Source organism: Bufo gargarizans, chromosome 3 (genome assembly GCF_014858855.1).
Source record: "Bufo gargarizans isolate SCDJY-AF-19 chromosome 3, ASM1485885v1, whole genome shotgun sequence".
NCBI classification, from domain to species: domain Eukaryota; kingdom Metazoa; phylum Chordata; class Amphibia; order Anura; family Bufonidae; genus Bufo; species Bufo gargarizans.
The window spans coordinates 221,051,224-221,066,661 of NC_058082.1; positions in this window are offsets into that span (position 1 = coordinate 221,051,224).

Sequence of the window (15,438 nt, forward strand, 5' to 3'; positions counted from 1 at the left end):
ACTCCATATGGACCTCGTCCTCCTAGATCAAGATTATTAATTTTTTTATTTTTATGTATTTTATGTTATTTAAAATCATTTCCCTATCCACATTTGTTTGCAGAGCACTTGCCATGCTCTTAACCACATTTTTATGCCATTTGCAGCCCTTTGTCCCTTTCCTTTACATTTTTACAGCCATTTTAGTGCTCAAAAGTTTCAGTCCCCATTGATTTCAATGGGGTTCGGGGTCAAGTTAGGGTCAAGTTCGGGTCCTGAATTCAAACTTTTTTGTGAAGTTCGGCCGAACCCGTCGAACCTGCACATCCAGGTGTCCGCTCAACTCTATTTACAACAGATTACTACACTGCAGAGCGGCAAATGTATTTTTTTCTTTTTGCGCTAATACACGTCACAAAAGTCTGTACAAGAAATAACTGCACCGCTGAGCAGCAAATATAATTTTTCTTTTTGCGCTAATACACATTATAAAAGATTTTACAAGAAATAACTAAACCGCTGAGCGGGAAATATATTTTTTCTTTTTGCACTAACACACGTCACAAAAGGCTTTAAAACAAATAACTGCACCGCTGAACTGCAAATATATTTTTTATTTTTTTGCTAAAACACCCCACAAAAGCGTTTACTACAGATAACTGCACTGCTGAGCGGCCAATATATTTTTTCTTTTTGCACTAATACACGTCACGAAAGGCTTTAAAAGAAATAACTGCACCGTTGAGCGGCAAATATATTTTTTCTTTTTGCGCTATCACGCGTCTCAAAAGGCTTTAAAAGAAAGACCTGCACCACTGAGCGGCAATATATATTTTTCTTTTTCCACTAAAACACCCCACAGAAGCCTTTACTACAGATAAGTGTGCCGCACAAGGGCAAATAGGACGTAGAAATATTGTCTTGTAATAAACCCTGTTAATGCCTGTATCAAACAGCACTTGCACCCTAATATGAACTGTTTGCTGGAATTATAGAGTTGTATAATGGCAATTTGGATCCTCAATAAGTGCAGCAAGGTTTAATCGGATTGTTCCTATTACCCAGGCTGTCACCCCCCCGACTGAACCCTGTTCAACATAAATACTGTGGAATGATTCCTCCCTATCCTTTCCCTACACCTTGAATAATCTTTCTCTGCACTTGTAAATTGTTTTTTTTAGCACAATGAAGTTTATTCTATCACTGTCCCTAGTGCTTGCCAATGTCTCTCCCTGCACTAAGTACACTGGAAAATAGAAGAATCTAAGATGGCTGTGCAATTTATAGGGCTGTGACATCACAGGGCTGTCTGGCTGCTGATTGGCTGCATGCATGTCAGTATGGGTGATGCTGCCTTCCTAGAGTTCCTATCTCCATGACCTTACATGTGCAGCCGTCATTTTTGGAAAAAATGTGATTCATTATCACGAAGCGCGAGGAAATCCGCATTCAGTGCGAATACATTTTTCCTGAAATTTAGAATGAATTCCACTTTGTCAGCTTTGATTCGCTCATCTCTAGTCACAACAATACTTAGTGCACCAATAAGTAATCTCTACTCTACGACCTGATAAAATGTGAAGTTGCAAGTATTGTGCCAAAAATATGCGCATCATTAGTCCCGATTGCGCAATCACAGTCACGAAAGTTGCTTCCAGAAGCTTGACAAATGTAGCAAAAGCAAGCCATGCCTGTATTGCGTGCACAATATGCACAAATTACATTGCCAATGTTTGCAATCAAGAAAATAATGAATGGAGAATGTGAATTCTAGAATTTGTGAAATTATGGCAAATATTAGGCCATAGATTTGCGAAATATCTCAAAAACGAATATTGCCTATGCCGCTCATCACTACCAGGAAGTAGAGACCAGAGGGGAATCTAGGACACATTGGAATAGGAGCCTGTTTTCAAAAAATGTAGTCACCAGCCTACCTTTTTATTTCACTGTTAGCAGTGATCTGCACACAGAAGAATGCTAGTAGGAGAAAAGCACACCAAAACCATGTGTCAAATAGCCTCAATGTCCCAAATGTGTAAGTTTTCTTCCTAACTTTGGTGGTACCGGTAATTTTAAGCATAAATTTAACCTTCAGCGCTATGTTTAGTTCAGTGATAGAAAACAGAGGGTGATTTTTAATGGTACATACTCAGATTGGGTCACTGTCACTAGTGGGGTACCACAGGGGTCAGTATTGGGCCCTATTCTCTTCAATATATTTATTAATGATCTTGTAGAAGGCTTGCACAGTAAAATATCAATTTTTGCAGATGACACTAAACTGTGAATTTTGGTGAACCGCAAACTAAGTGTAGAAACCAATGTCAGGCAGCTGCTGCCAAGGCCAATAAGTTAATGGATTGCATCAAAAGGGGCATAGATGCCCGTGATGAGAACATAGTCCTACCACTTTACAAATCACTAGTCAGACCACACATGGGATACTGTGTACAGTCCTGGGCTCCTGTGAACAAGGCAGGCATAGCAGAGCTGGAGAGGGTTCAGAGGAGGGCAACTAAAGTCATAACTAGAATAGGTGGACTACTGTACCCTGAAAGATTATCAAAATTAGGGTTATTTAGTTTCGAAAGAAGATGACTGAGGGATGATCTAATAAATGTGTATAAATTTATCAGGGTTCAGTACAGAGATCTCTCCCATCATCTATTTATCCCCAGGGCTGTGACTGTTACAAGGGGACATCCTCTGTGTCTGGAGGAAAGAAGGTTTGCACACAAACATAGAAGAGGATTCTTTATGGTAAGAGCAGTGAGACTATGGAACTCTCTGCCTGAGGAGGTGGTGATGGTGAGTACAATAAAGGAATTCAAGAGGGGCCTGGATGTATTTCTGGAATGTAATAGTATTACAGGATATAGCTACTAGAGATGGGTCGTTGATCCAGGGAGTTATCCGATTGCCTGATTGTAGTCGGGAAGGAATCTTTTCCCCTAAAGTGAGGAAAATTGGCTTCCACCTCACAGTTTTTTTTTTGCCTTCCCCTGAATCAACTTTCAGGATAAAAGGCTGAACTGGATGGACAAATTTCTTTTTTTCAGCCTTATAAACTATGTTGCTATGTTACTATGTATTTTAGTTGTCTGCGACTTCAGTAGGATCTCTCTGGCACAATGCTTAGCACTTCTCCATAAAAGTGTTAGGGTCCATTCACACGTCCGCAACTGTTTTGCGGACCGCAAAACATGGACACTGGCCATGTGCGTTCAGTATTTTGTGGACCGCACATGTTCGGCACTATAATAGAAATGCCTTTTCTTGTCCGTGGATGCGGACAAGAATAGGACATGCTCTATTTTTTTGCAGGGCCGCTGAACGCAAGTGCTGATGAGGACAGCACACAGTGTGCTGTACGCATCTTTCGCGGCCCCATTGAAAATTAATGGGTCCTCACCCGTTCAGCAAAATTGCGGAACAGATGCAGACCCATTTTGTGGATGTGTGAATGGACCGTTAGATATAAAGTATGCAACCTAACAAAATGGAGCATTATGTAAAATGAATAAAGTCCTTTTCCTAGAGTATAGAAACACTATTAGCAATTGCTGTTATCATGCATATTTTGTATCAGAAATATGATCCACTTGAAATTGCAGTGCAAAATGTGCTGTCTGTGCACATTGACATGTTTGTCTTCACAGTAAATAGAGGCCAAACAAGTTTCAGTAGAGGGCAAAGTCCAAAAGTCAGTCATAAACCAACAGAAGAAAGCAAAACAATAGTTTGCACCGTAGTTTGTTGATAACAATTTTAGTAGTCATTTAATATTCTACTGCAACATATCCTGGTGGAATTTTAGCAGAAACAAGGGATAAAAAGACATACATCGACAAGCATACAAGCATACTGTAGTTTTCAGGCACACTCTTCACAGAACATGTAAAAATACAATATTAGTTGTTGACATAAAGTGTTAAGCAAATACAAATAATTATTACAAAAATACACAGAATACAATAAAACAAGTTATAAAACCATATAACACTAGTTCTAACACAATTTCAAAAGCAAGTTATTTCTCCTGACTGATGTGTGACCAAATGATAACTGCAGGGACCACAGGTTTTAACCCTTTCAACCCCACTTTATGTGGTAATAACTTTAAAACGCTTTTACTTATGTAGGCCATTCTGAGACATTTTTTTTTTGTCACATATCGTACTTCATGACAGTAGTACAATTGAGTAAAAAAAATATCAAATTTACAAAAAATTTAGAAACATTTGCAAATTTCCCATTTTCAATTTCTCTACTTTTATAATAGATAGTAATAACTCCAAAAATAGTTATTACTTTACATTCCCCATATATCTACTTCATGTTTGGATCATTTTGTGAATGCCATTTTTATTTTTTGTGGATGTTAGAAAGCTTTGAAGTTTAGAAGCAAATCTTGAAATTTTTCAGAAAACTTCCAAAACCCACTTTTTAAGGACCATGTTCATGTCTGAAGTCACTTTGTGAGGCTTACGTAATAAAAATCACACATAAATGACCCCATTTTAGAAACTACACCCCTCAACGTATTCAAAACTGATTTTTACTAACTTTGTTAACCCTTTAGGTGTTCCACAAGAATTAATGGAAAGTTTAGATGAAATTTCAGAATTTAAATTTTTGGGAAAATTTTCCATTTTAATCCATTGTTTACGCAAACAAAGTAAGGGTTAACAGCCAAACAAAACTCAATATTTATTGCCCTGATTCTGTAGTTTACAGAAACACCCCATATGTGGTCGTAAACTGCTGTACGGGCACGCGGCAGGGTGCAGAAGGAAAGGAACGCCATATGGTTTTTGGAAGGCAGATTTCACTAGGATAATTTTAAGCTGCCATGTCACATTTGAAGACCCTCTGATGCACCCCTAAAGTATAAACTCCCAAAACAAAAAAATACCTATGGGATAAGGTGGCAGTTTTGTTGTTACTATTTTAGGGTATCTACGATTTTTGGTTGCTCTATATTACACTTTATGTAATGTAAGGTGACAAAAAAATAGCTTTTTTTAAAACCCTTTTTATTTTTATTTTTTATTGTGTTCATCTGAGGGGTTAGATCATGTGATATTTTTATACAGCAGGTTCTGACGGACGTGACAATACCTAATATGTATACTTTTTTATTTATTTAAGTTTTACACAATAACAGCATTTTTTAAATTAAAAAAATCATGTTTTAGTGTCTCCATATTCTGAGAGCCATAGCTTTTTTTTTTTTGGGGGCGATTGTCTCAGGTAGGGTATCATTTTGTGGGATGAGATGACGGTTTGATTGGCACTATTTTGGGGTGCATATGACTTTTTATTGGTATTGCATTTTTTGTGATGTAAGGTGACCAAAAAATGGCTCTCTCCCTCCCTCCACACATCGCATGTGCCGCGGTTAGCGCTGACTGCGGCACATCAAGGGTTAATTCGCCGGCATCAGTGATTTCACCGATGCCGGTGCATGTAGCAGGCGTCCGGCTATCAGTGACTGCAGGACCCCTGCAGCTGATCGGGCAGGGTGAAGCTCGACATGGAAAATAAAAAATAAAATCAACAATTCTTAAAAAAATATGTTAAACATAAAAACATGATTAAAACATTGGGTAATTTTCTGATGATATATTCCCTTAAAAAAAAAAAAAACGCACCCACCGGTTTTTGTAAAACAAAAAATACATAGAATATTAACATATGGGCTGTTAATATGTGAGGAATAATGTGACGGTAGTGTCCATTTGAGCAATTAGTCTGATCATTTTTTAACACTTTAAGTATATCCACATGCGACAATTCACAGCAATTATTGCATATGTGACATACTAATTGCTATGTGATCTATGTACAGTGTGATCCAAGTGCCCCACCAGTGGCCTAAAAGAAAGCTGGGGGTTATCATACTTCTTGTCAAAGGGTAAAATGCCCCAGTGTTCAATTATTCGCTAACAGTATCAGACCGTAGAATAACATCCTTTTGATAAAGGGGTTGGTAGCAGTTGTCACTTAAAGGGGTTATCCAACCCCAAATATACCCCCCCAAAAGCCTAGGCCCCTCACATAGCTTGCACTTACCTCAATCCCTGGCATCCACGCCGCTTCTGATGCCCGCACGGCCACCCCTGTATCTCCCCGTTGCGTGGATCAAAACATACGGAGATGGGGTGGGGCGGCCAATAGCAGACCGCGATGGGAACAAGCCTCCCTAGCATCACCCGTGATTTAGGGAGGCTCATTCCCATTGCAGCCTGCTATTGGCTGCCCCCCCTACCCGGGGAGTGAGATAAGTGCAATCTGTGAGAGGGGCCCGGGCATTTTGGAGGGAATTTTTGGGGTTGGATAACCCCCTTTAAGCTTGGGTTACACAGACACTTTTTTACGGATTATAAATCCAGTGATTCATAGGTGACCTCTTCTCTGATTGTCAACATTCTTTTTTCAACATCTGGACCAGAAGACAATAACCACTTTTTCTGATCATTTTAGAGTTTGCTGCTCAGACATTCTTGGCTCTTCATGTCTGTAGCTATCCCCAGTGTGTATATCAACATAAATAAATTCAAACCTCAACTACAAGAGAGAACAAGACCCCTCAAAACCATGACAGACCTCTAAAGTATTCTGGTCCATGTCCTCTTAATTAAATAAGACCCCAAGCCAGGTCGCCTAAATAAATTCCCCTAAACTAATACAGACCCTTGTCCAGCTGCCTAGACAAATACAGGCCCAAATACAGACTCACTAAACAAAGACCCCAGACATCGCATCTCACACTTCTCACTTCTATGGAACCTCCTTGCTGCTCTGCCCTCTGGCTTCCGGATCTGCACAGATAGTTATATGACCTTATCTATTGGGTCCTTCTGCAGGTTCAGCACATATTTTCCACAGTAATCACTGCACTAAGTAGTTTATTTATTTATTTTCGTCATGATTTGTGGCAAAGCTTTGGGTGGCCTTGGCCACCAAAGGAATCTTGGGATACCCAAACCGTTCCTATTGTTTTCTGCCACTGCAACCATAACAATGCCTCCCACATTGCCCCATAGCAGTCCAAGCCATATATGGGGCAAAATACAACTATCCTATTTATTGAAGAACACATTTATTGATTTGTTTAGACATATGATGAAGAATGGAGATTGAAAGGAAGCGGCAACAACAAGGTATATGAAATGGCTGATTCCCTTTTCACTATATGTTCATTTTAAGCATTAATTGTTCAGGAAGCTATTTATAAGAAAGTAAAATATAATGCTAAGAATTTTAAATAACAGGAGGTAGATTAGCTATTCATATGCAAGCATTTAATTTAATGCCAATAGAAAAGCATGCCCTTTTAACAGTTCTTTTGTGATATTTTTGGCAAAACCTATCAGTCTATCCAGTAATAAAATCAATACAGAGTTATTATTTCTGGCCCAGAGAGCAACGTTCACTGTTTATGTTACTTCTGCCATGTACATAAGTACAGCTGTAAGACTTTTTTTCCTTTATTTCCTTTTTGAAAAAATAAAACATTGAAAATGTAAAGTGTGCATAGGGCATTATTTAAGCAATAAGACATCAAAATAAAATGTATTTGTCATGATTTTATGATGTTCATTACCAACTTAAAAAGATTTTGTCCTGTTGAAGATTCACATTCAACCACTGCAAGAAGCTTCTCATTGATGCAATTGGTCACATAACGAACAATTATGGAGCACTGATCCTTGGAGGTTATATCTTGAGTTGTATCAACTTGAATTGAAAACATCCCACCTTTCTGTACTTTGTTGGATATATTTTCCTGGATGAGCAGCCGAATAGTTTCTACTACTTTGTTAACAGTTGTTTTTTAGAGCAATGTTATCAAAGATCCTCTTCCTTTCCCTCCAGAGGACTGCAATTTTTGTGCTGTGTTCAATACATTTCTTAACCAATTCTCTTTTTATTGGTCATATCATGTGCAAACAGAAATGTACTGATACAAGATCCCTTTTACATTAATACACATACATAGGGCTTCAAAAACGGCAGAGGTAAAATACATCTTTTCAGGCACTGTCAGCAATCCGCACAAGGCAAAGATGAACAAAGACATCCGCAAAGAATGAGCACATGGACCGTAATCCAAATAACACAGTAGACATATGTTAAAATAAATGGAAATAAAAAGGACTGGGAGACAGACAAAAGGAAAAGGGGGGGGGGGAAATAGGGGGGGGGGGGGGGTTTGGAATGCTCTAACCGGCAGGATGTTTAAAGTTTTCCCAGGGGCTCCATGTTTTCAGAAACTTGGCACGGGTATGTGACTCCCAATGGGCCAGCTCCTCAAACCTATAAAGCTGATCTATTTTTCCCATCCACCTCATGACAGTAGGAGGCTCGGCTTGACGCCATAAAAGGGGGATTAAGAGCTTGGCTGCAGTAATAAGTATAGTGGGCAAATCTGACTTAGCTGGGGTGAGCGACGTGTTAGGGCACCAAAGTAAGATCAACTTGTGATCCAAGACAATGGAGGTAGAACAAATCTTGTTCAGTTCATTTTCTATCTGTCTCCAGTAGGGGCGAATAATAGGGCAACTCCACCAAATGTGCGAGAGAGAGCCGATGCCCGCTCCACACCTCCAGCAGACCTCAGGAATCTCCGGATTAAGTCTATGAAGGAACTCAGGTGTTTTATACCAGCGGGTTAGCAACTTATACGAGTTCTCCTGAATTTTAATGCAACGACTAAAGCCGTGTGAGTGGGTCAGTATAAAGGCTTTCTCTGGGTCAGACAGTTTAAGGGATAATTCTTTTTCCCAGGAGCCTATGAAGTGGGGTTCAGAATACGCAGAAGATAGCAATTCTTTATACATCACTGAGAAGGGTCTGCCGGAGGGTCGAGCGGCCCTCAACTTCTGTTCCAGCCAGGTGGGAGAAGCAAGGTGGGAGGTCTGTAGCTTCAAAAGTTTAATATCTCTTTTAAAGCTATGAAGATGGAGAAATGCTATTGAATTAACCCTAGGCAATCCGAGTATCCCCTCCCAATCCAGCCCTCCTCCTGTGGACACCACCTCCTGTAAAGTATGATTTCTGAGTAAAGCCCATACTCCTGTAGCATTCGATACCGTAGGATTAATAAAGGACTGCAAGAGATGTAGCGGAAGGTCGGGGCTAGGGAAGTTAAGCGTCTTGGAGCCATACAACATGGACCAGGTGAGTAGCACCCCTCTCCACAATAAAGGCAATCTAGAAGCTGTAGGGGGACACGAACGAACACCCCACAATATTAACCTTTCCCGGTCCGTAAGTAAAGCTCGTTCCAAGCGTGAACAAATATTTCCAGAATGATCTGAAAGGAGGCCCAAACCCCTGCACATAAGATTTGCCTTATAGTACCCGTGAACATCAGGTAGTCCAAATCCCCCAAACCTCCTCTCCCTAGTCAGGATGGTATAGGCTATTCTAGGGGACCGACCTCTCCAAAGAAAGAGGGACAACATCCGGCGAACTTCTATGAAGTAGGACTGCGGAATCCATATGGGTAATGTCTGTATAAGGTACAAAAACCTAGGAATTATATAAGTTTTTAAGTAATTTTTCCTTCCTATCCAGGAGATAAATGGCATGTTTAAGGATTGTAATTGTGTCCTGACAGACTTCAGTAAATGCAGGTAATTAGACGGGAACAGCTCTTTGGGATCCGCTGTGACACGAATGCCAAGAAATGGTATTTCTTTCGGGGCCCACTTGAAGGGGGTGGAGTTTTTCAGGTGTTGCACCACATTAGTAGGGCAGGAAATATTAAGGGCCATGGATTTGGAGTAATTAATCTTAAAATTGGAAACAAACCCAAACTCTTCAAAAATAGTAAGTAATTTGGGGAAGGATGTCTTAGGGTTTGAGGTCATCACCAGCAGATCGTCCGCAAAGGCAGCAGTCAGGTGTCTCTGAGATCCTATGGTGATTCCCTCAATCCCAGCTGATTGGCGAATTTTACTCAAAAGTGTCTCCATCACCATTACAAATAGTGCTGGAGAGAGTGGGCATCCCTGCCGCGTGCCATTTGTGATGCCAAATGATGGGGAAAGGGTCCCATTGACTTTGACCCTGGCAGAGGGGGCTAAATATAAGGAGAACACAGCAGAAATAAATTGCTCCGGTATCCCAAATTTGGCCATTGTTTTAGACATGAAGGGCCAACTCACCCTGTCAAAAGCTTTTTCCGCATCAGTGCTCAGTAACGCTACTGGCACCGCCTTAGTTCTCGCCCAAGACATCAAATGCAGTAGACGGATGGTGTTCTCTGTGCCCCGTCTGCCAGGGACAAAGCCAACCTGCTCACCATAGATTATATCCGGGAGTATCTGTTGAAGACGCTGGGCCAATATTTTCGCCCACCATTTGACATCCACGTTCAATAATGAAATGGGCCTGTAACTGCCGCATTCAAGGGGGTCTTTATTCTCTTTAGGGAGGATGGTCACATGGGCCATCAGAGATTGCGAGGGCAAAGAACCACCTTGTAGTAAATAGTTGCATAAGGAGTTAAAGTAGGGGAGGAGCGTGTTTTTAAAGGTTTTATAGTATGCGATGTTTAGACCATCGGGGCCGGGGCTTTTACCAGATGGGATAGAAGATAAAACTTTCAGTATCTCTTCATCAGTAATCGGGGAGGTGAGTTGGGAAACCTGAGAGGGGTTCAGCGAGGGGAGATTAATTGAGCTAAGGAAAGCATCTGATGCCTTGGCAATCATATCAGGAGTCGCCTGGTTCGGGGGAGGTAAATTATATAAACCGGAATAAAAGGCGCAAAAAGCCTTCGCTATCTCAGGTGTGGTTTTACGTTTGATACCCGCTGCGTCTTTAATGGCAGGGATAAAGGAGTCTGCCTGTTGCTTCTTACTGAGCGCTGTCATTAGCTTGTTTCCTTTGTCACCATGGGCGTAGGCTTTAAATTTCGCTCTAAACAGCAATTTGGCAGAGGTGACATTTAAAAAGTTCTTTAAATCATTCCTAGCTTCATATAATTCCGCAGCTACTTGGGAGGCCTGGGACTGCTTGTGTGAGAGTTCAAGGGCCGAAATTCGGGACACTAACAGGTTCTGGGCCTGGGAACGCTTCTTCCTGATATGAGAGCCAAGTGCAATCAGTTCCCCCCTAATCACAGCTTTGTGCGTCTCCCAAATAATGGGAATAGTTGGAGCAGATGGGCCGGATGCATTTATCTTAAAAAATTCTGCCAGTGAAGCTGACAATCTGGAAACACTATCAGGGTCCTGGATAAGAGTGTCATTCAGTCGCCATGTCCAGTCTTTCTTTGGGAGGTCGGTCAAGGATAAGGTCAAGGAGATTGGCGCATGATCAGATAATACAATGTTCCCAATTTTAGCACCAGCGACAAGTGGGGCATTAGCTGATGAGAGAAAAAGGTAGTCAATCCTATGGTACGATGTTTTGGCAGGAGAATAAAAGGAATAATCCCTTCCGGAGGGATTCAATGTGCGCCACACATCCATTACTCCCAGTCTCCTCAAGGAGATCTTGAGACGTCTCAAGAGTCTGTGCGTAATGGATGACCTGCCTGCAGAGGAGTCTAGAGACGGTTCCAGGGCCACATTAAAATCCCCCCCTAAAATAAGCATTCCCTCTTTAAAGGCACTCAACTGCTTGAGGGTCTGAACGAGCCATGGGACCTGACCCCTATTAGGGGCATAAACATTCGCCAGGGTAACAGAGGTGCCAGCAATCAGGCCCTTGAGGAACAAAAACCGCCCCTCAGGATCCGTGGAGGTCGCAGTAAGCTGGAACGGAAGATTCTTGTGCACTGCAATGCTGACCCCCCTGCTAGCCGACGAATGGGTGCTGTGAAACCACTGGGAGAACTTTGCAGTAGACAATTTTGGGACCTTCCCGGTTTTAAAATGTGTTTCCTGCAAGTAAGCTATAGAAGTTTTATCTTTTTGCAAAAGCGACAATACCTGAGATCTCTTACATGGCTCGTTCAGACCCCGGGCATTCAGTGAGGATACGACAAAGGTAGTCATGACAACCTAATATAGAATGAAGAAAAAGCATATGCCACCTGAGAATCACATACTGCAAATACACAATAACACGTGGTAGAGCATGGAAGGAGGACAAAAGGAAAAAAGACAGACGGACAGACTGGGGGAGACAACAAATGGGTGATAAAGCAAATTAAAGACAAATAAACAAGCAATTGAACCGAGCAATCAAGCTCGCATTGTGGGAGTCCCATGAGACATCTGATGCTGGCTAGACCCTTTCTCATTGCGACAGTAAGCCGGGATCTAACATCAGAGGGGGGCTTCCATGGGACAACTGAAAGCCACTGAGAGGCTGTCAGGAGGGGGATGGACCTCATGTGGTGAGGAGCTGGTGAAACCCCATAACTGGACTAACTGGGGTAAAACAAAACATAGCCACAAAAACCGTCCGAACCAGGACACGGCTACACGTAATCAAGTGGACGAAAGGCCACACAGTCAGCTGTGATCTTCAGCCAGCGAACTCGGCCACTTTGAACCGCAGGTCAGGATAGCGTCCATAACTCAGAGCAAAACTTCTCCAGCCGAAAACGATCAAAGGAGCTGGAGACAAGGGCACACAGCCCAACATCATGCTGCACAGCTGCATCTGCTATACGAGGGAAGATGAAGAACCTCATGCGGATAGCAAGAGGCTAAAACTTGCAGTTCAGGTGACTTGGCGGCTTTTCTTGCTTCTCTCCGCTTTGCCTGGGGAGACTTCTGACCAGGTCTCAACGCTTGGAGGGGCAGGTAAGGGATCCCCCTGGTCAGCGGGCATCCAAGACGGGACATCAATAGGCGTCAGGCCCAGCGGACCCCAGATGGTCTTCAGATCCGCCGGTGTGCGGACTGTGAGCTGCCTGCCATTCTTCAAAATGGCTAGGCCAAATGGGTATAGCCACCGGAACTGTGTGGCAGACGCCTTCAAGGCCTCTAGTAGTGGCTTGAGTATGCGCCGCTTCGCCAGTGTGGTGGGCGCTAGGTCTTGGAAGAACAATATGGCGGAATCTGCATACCTCAGGTCTTCAGCTTCTCTGCCGGATCGGAGTATGTCCGCAGTATCCACATAACTTAGCAGACCGCAGATCACATCGCGCGGTGGGTCCGATGGTTTCGGCTTTGGCCGTAGAGCGCGGTGGATGCGCTCCACCACCACTGTGGCGGCCCGGTCCGGGCCTAGTAGCTGGGCGAAAAGTTCAGACGCCACCTTGCGAAGGGCCTCGTGCGCAATGGATTCCGGCAGGCCTCTGATTCTCAGATTCCGGCGTCTGCTCCGGTTTTCCTGATCCTCTATCCGAAGTAAGGCCTCGTTAAGCATATCCCGGTGCGCCTGTAGAGCCTGGCAGGTCTTTCCTTCATGCAGGAGGATCGCTTCTTGTGAGGTTTCCAGCGCCATCACTCTGTGGCCTAGGCCCCGGAGGTCCTCTTTAATGTCCTCTAAATCCCTCTTCAGGGGGGCCAGAGCCGCGTCCAGAAGCTCCTTAAGAACTTCCTTGGATAGATTTGAACGCCTCCGCGGCAGTCTGCATACCGATGCCTCCGATGCGCTTCCCGCTTCAGACGGGTCTTCAGCGTCTGATGGCTGCGGCGCTCGCGGCGCCATTTTGGAGCTCTCGGCGGGACGCAGTTTCGCCTGCTTTGTGAGGTACTGCTCCATATCAGGCTGCTTCGAACGAGCGGGTGTCAGCTCCAGATGTTCCCTGGGTCGGTCTTTGCCCGTTTTCCCCATTAGTGAGCGCTTTTATAGCAAATAAAGGGGTTTAATCACCAGCAGAAGTGAGGAGCTCAGGAAGCTGCTGCCATTCAGCTTCAAGGTCAAGCTCCGCCCCCGTGTTCAATACATTTCTTTACATGCTCTTTCAAATATCATACTTGCTGAGAAGGAGAATGAGCTCTAAAAAATTTCCGTGTTCTTTTGGTATGTCCTCTAGACTGTATGCAGCCTTATCTTCATTTCCCCTATAACTCAACCCTTGTTTTCCTATGACTTTTACAACATCTGCTACTCGTTGCAGTACTTGCCTCCTGTTTCTCACTTGTTCTCGCCTAAGGCCTCTTTCACACTTGCGTTGTCCGGATCCAGCGTGTACTCCACTTGCCAGAATTACACGCCGGATCCGGAAAAAACGCAAGTGTACTGAAAGCATTTAAAGATGTCTTCAAAATGCTTTCAGTGTTACTATGGCAGCCAGGACGCTATTAAAGTCCTGGTTGCCATAGTAGGAGCGGGGAGCGGGGGAGCAGTATACTTACAGTCCGTGCGGCTCCCGGGGCGCTCCAGAATGACGTCAGAGCGCCCCATGCGCATGGATGACGTGCCATGCGTTCACGTCATCCATGCGCGTGGGGCGCCCTGACGTCACTCTGGAGCGCCCCGGGAGCCGCACGGACGGTAAGTATGCTGCTCCCCCGCTCCCCACTACACTTTACCATGGCTGCCAGGACTTTAGCGTCCCGGCAGCCATGGTAACCATTCAGAAAAAGCTAAACGTCGGATCCGGCAATGCGCCGAAACGACATTTAGCTTAAGGCCGGATCTGGATCAATGCCTTTCAATGGGCATTAATTCCGGATCCGGCCTTGCGGCCAGCCTTCAGGATTTTTGGCCGGAGCAAAAAGCGCAGCATGCTGCGGTATTTTCTCCAGCCAAAAAACGTTCCGTTCCGGAACTGAAGACATCCTGATGCATCCTGAACGGATTTCACTCCATTTAGAATGCATTAGGATAAAACTGATCAGGATTCTTCCGGCATAGAGCTCCGACGACGGAACTCTATGCCGGAAGAAAAGAATGCAAGTGTGAAAGAGCCCTTACAGATATTTGCTCAAGTAAAAGTAGATCATCAACACTAGCACTGCTGGATTTCAGAAAGAAGGCTTTGGCACACACATTGTGCATTGCACTTCTCTCATGCTCTTCAATTCTTTGATGAACATGATGCTTATCTGTCATTCCTTCAATAAAAGCATTTTTTTCATTTGACTTTGAAAAAGCCAGACAAACAGAGCAAAACGTAGCTTTATTATCATTACAGTAGGTGAGCAATTTTCTATGTATTCCATCTTTACGATTTACAGCCTTTTGTAATACAGGATCTGGTATGACCTGCTGTGGATGATATTTGAAAAAGGCAGTAAGTTGATTTTTATTTGGATGAACAAAATAATTGAATGATGTAGCTGTGCCTTCAGTTTGGCACTCTGAACTATCTATAATCACTTGTTCCCTTGGTAAATCAATGTGTCCCAATTCTCTATCTTCTTCGGTGGATAAGTCTGATGTTACATCAACACATTCCACTAAATCATCTTCTTCATTTATTTGTTCTGTGTGTTGACCCTGTACTTGGCCCTGCCATGGAATCACTTGAACTCTGTGGATAATGACTGAACATATCTGTAATTTTAACACATTTCTGAGCATCGAGTTCCA